General features: G+C 32.7%; 1 long non-coding RNA gene across 1 annotated transcript; it reads left to right on the top strand.

The window, feature by feature from the left end:
• Positions 1–5,310: 5,310 nt before the first annotated feature.
• On the top strand, positions 5,311–7,596 carry LOC117689095 (uncharacterized). The gene is made up of 3 exons (XR_010715079.1): positions 5,311–5,470; positions 5,787–5,907; positions 7,439–7,596. It is a non-coding gene; the product is annotated as an uncharacterized lncRNA (long non-coding RNA).
• Positions 7,597–8,452: the final 856 nt, after the last annotated feature.

Genomic DNA, 8,452 nt, shown 5'->3' with positions numbered 1-8,452 from the left:
ATCACGTACAACAAATCAGCGTCTCAAATGTAGAAATGTTGAACATAGTACAGAATCTAAATGAAATCCAACAAAAAGTGTTCTACTATGTGCGAGACTGGTGTATAAGGAAAATTGTAAATGAAAACCCAGCTCCATTTCATATATTTCTTACTGGAGGTGCAGGTACTGGAAAAAGCCAAATTGTAAAAGCTATCAATTTCGAGGCATCACGTCTTTTCTCTAGAAGTTTGTCTTCACCTGAAGCTTTGTCAGTTTTGCTGACAGCGTTTACTGGCACAGCTGCTTTCAACATTGGTGGCAATACAATTCATAGCGTTTTCTCTTTGACAAAATTCTTGCCTCTGCCATACGAACCATTAAAGGAGCAAACTTTGAGTGAAATAAGAATGAAACTTGCAGACTTGCAGATTCTTGTCATTGATGAGGTATCGATGGTGTACAAAAGGCTTTTATTCTACATTCATGAACGATTGGTGCAAATTAAAAAATGCAAAGACCCGTTTGGAGGCGTTAGTGTAATAGCTGTTGGTGATTTCTTTCAACTTCCACCTGTAAAACAAAGAAAAGACGAGAGATTGTACAAAGATAACGCATCATATCCCATCGATTTCTGGCGAGAATTGTTCCACGAAGTAGAAATGACTGAAATTATGCGTCAACGCGATGATGTCCCATTTGCAACAGCTTTGAATTTGCTGCGCACAAGAACTTTAGAAGAACCTCTAGCAGCTGAAACAATGAACACAGTTAATGAATGCATCAGAGAAGGCCCCGCAGATGTTCTTCATGTATACTCTACAAATGATGAGGTGAACACATACAATTTGGACATGTTGAAACAGAAATGCAAAGATTTAAAACAGATTGATGCAAAAGATTATCGAAAAGATAAAACCTCAGGAAAACTCTGCCTCAGAGACAAACCATGCCAAACGAAGAATGAGAGTTTATCAAGTTCATTACTGTTTGCAGTTAATGCTCGTGTCATGTTGACCAGGAATTGCGATGTCAAAGATGGCTTAGTAAATGGAGTTATGGGATACATTTCGCACTTTGAACATGGAGATGCAGACAAAACAAATGTCAAAGCTATAGCTGTTGTATTTGACTCTGAAAATGTAGGGAAACAAACTGAAAAACGAACAAAAAATGGAAATCTGGTTTTGATTGAAAGAATCCAGGAAGAAATAGTTATCAGAAGTTCGATCTCAATAGTAAGACAACAGTTTCCATTAAAACTCTCCTGGGCCTGTACAGCTCACAAGGTACAAGGTATGACTGTAGAAAAAGTTGTTGTCAACCTTGACAGAACATTTGCTCCTGGTCAAGCTTATGTGGCATTAACAAGAGTAACATCAAAAAAAGGATTATTCATCGAAACAACCGACAGAACAAAGTTAACAAACAAGTTGTATGCTGACCCAGATGTCAAATCAGCCATGGAAGACATGCAAAAACTACCACTTGACGGACCTTTTGATATCTACAGCAATAGCACAATAGTTGTATTTCATAACATTCAAAGCCTGAACAAACACTTTAACCACTTTAAGGTCGACATGCGATTTACAAAGGCAGACGTGATTTGTTTAACAGAAACATGGTTAAAACCTGACCAGGAAATCACACAGCTTAATCTAAATGGCTTTAAGTTTCACCATCTTACAAGGACACAGGCATATAACAATGACGATGAGAACACAAGGCTGTTGCACAATTCAAAAGGAGGCGGAGTTGCTTTCTATCTCAAAGAAAATGATGATAAAAAACAAATTATTCATCATTCGATCAAAAACATTGAAAGCATTGTTGTCAAGCTTTTGAGGAAAAACATAGTATTGGTCAATTTGTATCGACCGCCTACATTAAACGTAACCACGTTTTTGCAATCTTTAAAATCTCTTGTAGACACAGTAAAATTACAAGGCGAGACTTGCATTTTCCTAGGAGATTTCAACGAAGATACCAAAACGAAAGGACCGATACAAACTTTTATGGAAAACAACGGGTTCACTCAGATAGTAAATTTTTTCACAACAGAAGGTGGAACCACCTTAGATCATGTTTATATCTCAAACCCGATCCACGCACACACAGCAAGAATCTCCACTTTCTACAGTTATCATGAGGCTGTAGCTCTATTTCTCTGAAATAAAGTACGTCTTATAAGACCAAGAACAAAGAAGTATAATTAATCGGGAAAGTTTCATCGTGAAAATTTTTATCCAAACTTCCAACTTTACCAATTTATAATTGCTGCATTAAGCGGTAAATTGTGTTATATTCTTATGATTCCTTGCAATTTTGAACAATTTGGCAAAAATGGAAAGTTCTTTTCTTTAAAAAGTCAAATAAGGCGCTAATAATCTTTTATTTGATAAAGGTGCAAGTACCAAGCGGGTTCTGTTTAAAAAATATGAACATATGATTTTTAACGAATAGAAAAAAAGATTTTACTATATAATAACTAAAACATATCGCTTTACTTTTGAGCTAGTCAGAGATAGGATAATTCTAGCCATATAAAAACTTTAAAGATATCGCTTTGAAATGTTAACTGATGATAGATGTATCAATTCTTTGATGTACTGGCGGGTTTAAAATTCTATTCACCGATTTTGCTCAAAACCGGAAGTAGTTCTAATTTTTGTAAATTTTCATTTTTTTTGATCAAAATAAGACAATACCACAGTCTTATACAACTTGGGGTTAAAAACTTGATTTTTTCGGAAATTTTGATTCCGCGTTCTTGGTTTAAAAAATAGCGTAATGTTAAAAGTAAAATTAACTTGTACCAAAAATTATTGTTAAGTCGAACTTGAACACATTCGGATTTTTTTTGGTTAAGTCGTTCTTGAAATCGGAAAGGTTTTTGTTTAGTCGTACTTAAAATTATTCGGATTTTGTTAAGTTGTACCAGGAATAATTCGACTTTTTTATTTAAATTACTATTGTTATTGGTTTAAGAGCTTTGCTTCTTACAGGAACTTCCAGCTTTACTTCCGACATTAACGGAAGACCCACTCGTTGCTTTGCAACGAGCTTTGCTCTAGTTATTCTTGTTATTTTTGCTAAAAAGGGAAATTATCGAAACAATTTTAGTGTAACCGTGTGCGTTGAAAAAAGAATATACTATCCAACTAAAGTTTAAGTTTATTTCTTGCGTCTAAACTTAAATATTTCAAAACGATAGGTTCGTTGATTCAGTTGCAAAATAAGTATATACGGTATTACGCATTTCTCGTCCCTAGCATTAATGTGTTACTAAGAGTTTTTTTTTAAAGTGAAAGATAGTTGAATTTATATTTAAAATAAATGTATAAAAGGTTTAATCACCAAATTGACAACATAATGTTGACATGACGTCATTAAGATTATCTTATTTTGATAAATTAATGTTCTGTGGCAAAATATGGGTGTTTTGTATTTGAGACATAAAGCGTAAGTACCATGTCAGTCAAGTATGATGTGTATATGACGTATAAACGTATGTACAAATTGTTCTTGACCTGACCTGCGCATAATACTTCCAAATGCAAATCATTGAGAAAAAATGACAGTATTTGTTATTTGATTACAAAATTGCGGAATTAACTCATTTAGGTGACGTCATAGATAAAGAGGTAATGGACAAAAAAGACTTGTATAAAGATTAAAGCTATACACGCTATAATTTGCGTCAATTTTAAATAAAGGGGAAAATGTATGTGTTTGATTACTAATAAAAGTTACCTTTATGCTGTTAATTATAATGCTCAATTCGATCACGTAACAAATATATCAAGTATTAAACAATTAAAAATATTTATTTTCCTGCCAGGAAAGTAATGCCTCCTCGTGAATATCAATCTATCACGTGATATCGACAGCTAAATTTAGTCCATCATACCAAAACTGGTGAATTGTCAACATCTTCATAATTGTGATAGTTTCACAAAGGAAAGGATATTTTCAGTAAAGCATAAATTTGTCCGATATACGAGTACAAACAAAAGAAAAAAAATACAAGCCTGTGAGTAGATATGAATACTTCGTTTTAAAAAAATGACGTAGACCTGTGTGTTTCCCCTATGTGCTATTTATAGATCCTATAAGTGTTAATGCAGAAGTAAGGGTATCGTGAATGACAAACGTATTTTACTCATTATACATGTATGTATTTCAAATTAACAACTGTTAAGCATATTAAAAATCAAGTTGGATATTTAATTAGGCAAACAATAACGACCACCTTGTTCTCCGCGGACATGCGCAATGAGGTTGGTTTCGCTCTTCCTTCATCAATATTCATAAAAAGGTATATTTTCCTGGCAGGAAAATAAAAAATAAAAAATCTATATCTTTGTAACAAGATGAAATTCACCATTGTAATTTACAGATTAAGGATAACTTTTATAAGCAGACAAACACATGCGTTTTCACTGTCATTCAAAATTGACGTAGATATAGCGTGTATAGCTTTAAAGTAAAAGGCACCCTCTTTATAATAGTTATGGTTTTTATACGACAATATTTTTAAAAATGGTAAAAATTTGGGGCAGACATATGACGAATCAAATATTGTCCTTTAGTTGGATCAAATAGTTTTCAGAATGCATTTCATAGGTTCTGAATCGGCTATCATGTACACGTATTGGTTTGTCCTTATAACGCCTTACATATGCGTAAAGCCTAATTTCGCAATATAAAGCAACTGCTCGAATAAACAATTAAGGTGATATTTATCTCTGATGTAAACGATAAAAGGATCAAAATTATACACTTTTTATTCCATTAGTTTATGATTAAAATTTGATTACATATTAGGCTTGGAATAATTCTCAACATCTGGCGAATTACTGCATTGGGTGTTTCTTACCAAGCTGCTCGATTTACAGCCCATTTCAGGCACGTAGCATCGGGGAGTGATGGTGGTGAGGGGGGGGGGGGGGGGTCTAGTACATGTAGGGAACATTTTCTCTTATATTTACAGAGAGAAATTTAATTATCATGAAGTTTCTGCACCAACATTTTGTGTACATTTAATAGAAGTAAAAACCAGGAAATCAACAGTGATATTGTTATAATTATACCCCATCCCACTTTGCATTAGCATTAGATTAGAATTGTGATTATATGCGGTTTGCCATTTTCTATGGCTTGTAAAAAAAATTTCGGATGAGCCCCCCCTTCCCATTTTCAAAATCGATGCTACGTGCCTGACATTTGCCCAATCAGTACATGTAGAAATAAATTACACGTAATCTTCTACAAAGTATATCATAATAAAACAATCTGACAATTTTCTATAATTTTTAAAGTGCACGTGATTATTACCGACGTAAAAGTATAAAACCGTGTCAGGATTTATTCAAGTTGCTTGAGACAAATTCAGCTAAGATGGAGCGTTTAACACTCTTTGTCTCAATTTTCTGTGTTCTTTTTGTTTACGCTGAGGCGTATTGTTGGTCTGAGAGTAGAGGAAATGGTAAGTACATTGTGAACACATTTAGGGTCATTAAGAAAATTAATACCATTTATATTTTTTCGTTGACAGTTTTTAGCTGAGATTAAGTTTCTGTAGGATGATATATATAAAATCATAAGCGTATATGAATCATTGGCCTGAAATTGATTTAATAAAATTGTTCAATAAATCCACTTAACCGATTTTTTTTATGAATCTTTGAGCGATGAAATGTTATTAATTTTTCTTCTCATTTGATGCATGGTCAGATGCCGTTCCCGATTTTGGTAGTATTTATTAACATTTCAGATGGAGTGTTCTTCGTTTTTATTTGTAGGGTACTATTGTGAATACGAGAACAAGCATCTGCGCAAGGGCGAAAGTTACTTTAATGCAACAGGTCCAAACTGTTTCAAATGCACGTGTTCTGAAGATGCATACACGTTAAATTGTTGCAGGTGAGTACACGTACTTACTTAAAAACAAACAACATTAATTAACTCAGTAAATATAATCAATATTTTCCTTGAATTTATGCTATATATTATATCAAAAAGACTTTGTCATGTTTCTTCGCCTTTTAAAACTGTAATGGTTACTGGTTACAGGTATAACTCTATAAACTGCATGGTGTTAACTTTTCCATTTTAAAATTCACGTTCAAGCATTGGTACTAGTATATAAACGTTCTTGGCTCTACAGTCTGATTACATCATCTTTCTTCTTACACTTGTTGGGGTCTTAAAGGTATTGATATGAAGGTCATCTTCACACGACCGCTACATTTGCATGCAGTCAAAATATACCCCGATTTATCTGACACAAACATACTTTTATATGAGAGCTGAATCTCTTCAACAGCGAAAGTTACATAGAAAATGATGATGAAATATTTTTTTCCTTTTGATGAATATTATTTAAATATTATTTAAAGCATTCAAAGCCCTTCCCCGCTTGTCAGAAGTAAAGGTCGTCTAAAGTTGACCTTATATAAATGTCAGACCCCAATGAGCGTAGGGGGTGGTTTTAATCTTTTGGATCTTTTGGATAACTTGTGTTTGTTTATTGATGATAAAGACATACTTCCCAAATAGACCGCATTCTGAATCGGTTATATGTATCTTCAATAATTCTTGATTTTTTTTAAATTGTGTACTTCTCTATTTCTTGGGGCATATCTTTGAATATTTGATATATTAAAACAATTTATTTTCACCTAATTGGCCATAAAAAAATCATGGCAACAAATGACACTTTGACTGAAACTCACAGAACCTACCTACTACAGTAATTATTCTTTGTGTAGAAAATGCTTGTTATCGCTATTCCACTAAACCACAAGCGATAGAGTTAGGACTGTAACGGTTGTGTGTAGTTCGCTATGAAAATCCTCCAATCTACTCAAACTGAAACTGGACCCCCATACCCCCTTTAGCCGTTACTGCCCCTGAAAATTTTTTATGTTCGTGAAAAACACTTCCATTTTTATTTACCATATGTTGTAGAGATATTGGACTTTTATAGAAATGTCTACATTGGCCAATTACACAATTCATTAGTCTACTAATTTTTTAATTCCACAAACGCACGAAAATTGAAGAATCATATATCAAACAGATAAATTTTTTACAATCAATATCTTGTGTTATGGTTAAACCTATGATTATAATTTCGGATCAGAGAAATATGGGTCTCTGCATAGGTTTTGATTATTGTATTAGTTAAAGCAGGTGCTTTTACGTTGGGCATTACATTTTGAAAAATATCATTCGACAATTTGCCATTTGTCACCAGAGTTTGAAATCATAGGTCTTGCTTGTAACTCGACATTTGACTTTGGAATGTTTACGAAGCATTAAAAATACCCATATTAAATTTTCTGATTACTAAAAATGGAAAAAAAATGATAATGTTGAGTACAAATTGTGTCTAGGTCCCTTTAATAAATTTACACAAATTTTTATATTTACTTATTCCTTTCTATTTCAGCATTGGCAATACTATCAACATGATTCCAGACGACTGTGAGATAAAACAGGTTGGATGCAACCAGGAAGCTGTTAGCAAAGCCGACGGAAGCAAACCTTGTAATGGCCCAGTAATTAGCATCGGATAAAATTGTTTGCAAAATAAACAAGTTAAAGAACTTCTGGTTTTTATCCCTTTGCCACTTTTTTCTAATGTGAACTTTTTAGGAAATTAGTAATAAATTGTATCTTAAGATTAAGGCTCGCAATTGCACGAAAATGCGGTCAAAATAGTCAAATAATTTTTTTTCTTCCAGTTTATAATCAATTATATATGAAGCAATTTTAATTTATAATTTATAAATTTAATCTTTCTAAACATTGTTTTAATCGTTTTTCCTTAATCACTTTTATCTTTTGAACTATGTAAGTTATTAAAGTTTTCATCTTGTTATGAATAGCCCTATTTTCCTTGACGCAACAATCTACCATGTAAATAAGCTTTATGGGTAAAAAACAAAATTCATACAGTACGCATGATCTTAAAGGAGTATGGATAGCGAATAATCAGTCCATTTAGTTAGCATTAAATGATAGGTTACTTTAGTTCATGTGTATATTTCATTAAGAAAATAAGATGATATCTATAATCCAATACTTACAAGTGATACCCCCACTCTGACGGGAATATACAAAATAACCAAAGTTGAAATTTAACAAAAAAATAACATTAATTAAATTAACTAGAAAAAACGAATGACACAATAAAACATGCCTAAACGAACAGTGTGATAAATTTCAACCATCTGCGATATATATGAAATATATGACAAAAATTGGTTTAATATTATAATATTTATTACAACGGTTACGTACAACATCTATGTAGTCTTTGGAAATCAAGTCTTCCAACAATCAGTTGGAATTCCCATGGGTACCAATTGTGCCCCATTGCTAGCAGATCTATTTTTGTATTCTTATGAAGCAGAATTTATTCAAAAACTTGAACGTGAATAAAAAAAAATATTCGGGTATA

The sequence above is a fragment of the Magallana gigas genome, chromosome 6, assembly GCF_963853765.1.
Source record: "Magallana gigas chromosome 6, xbMagGiga1.1, whole genome shotgun sequence".
NCBI classification, from domain to species: Eukaryota; Metazoa; Mollusca; class Bivalvia; order Ostreida; family Ostreidae; genus Magallana; species Magallana gigas.
Note: the sequence above shows the minus strand (reverse complement) of the source record. Positions and strands in the feature narration are given on the sequence as shown.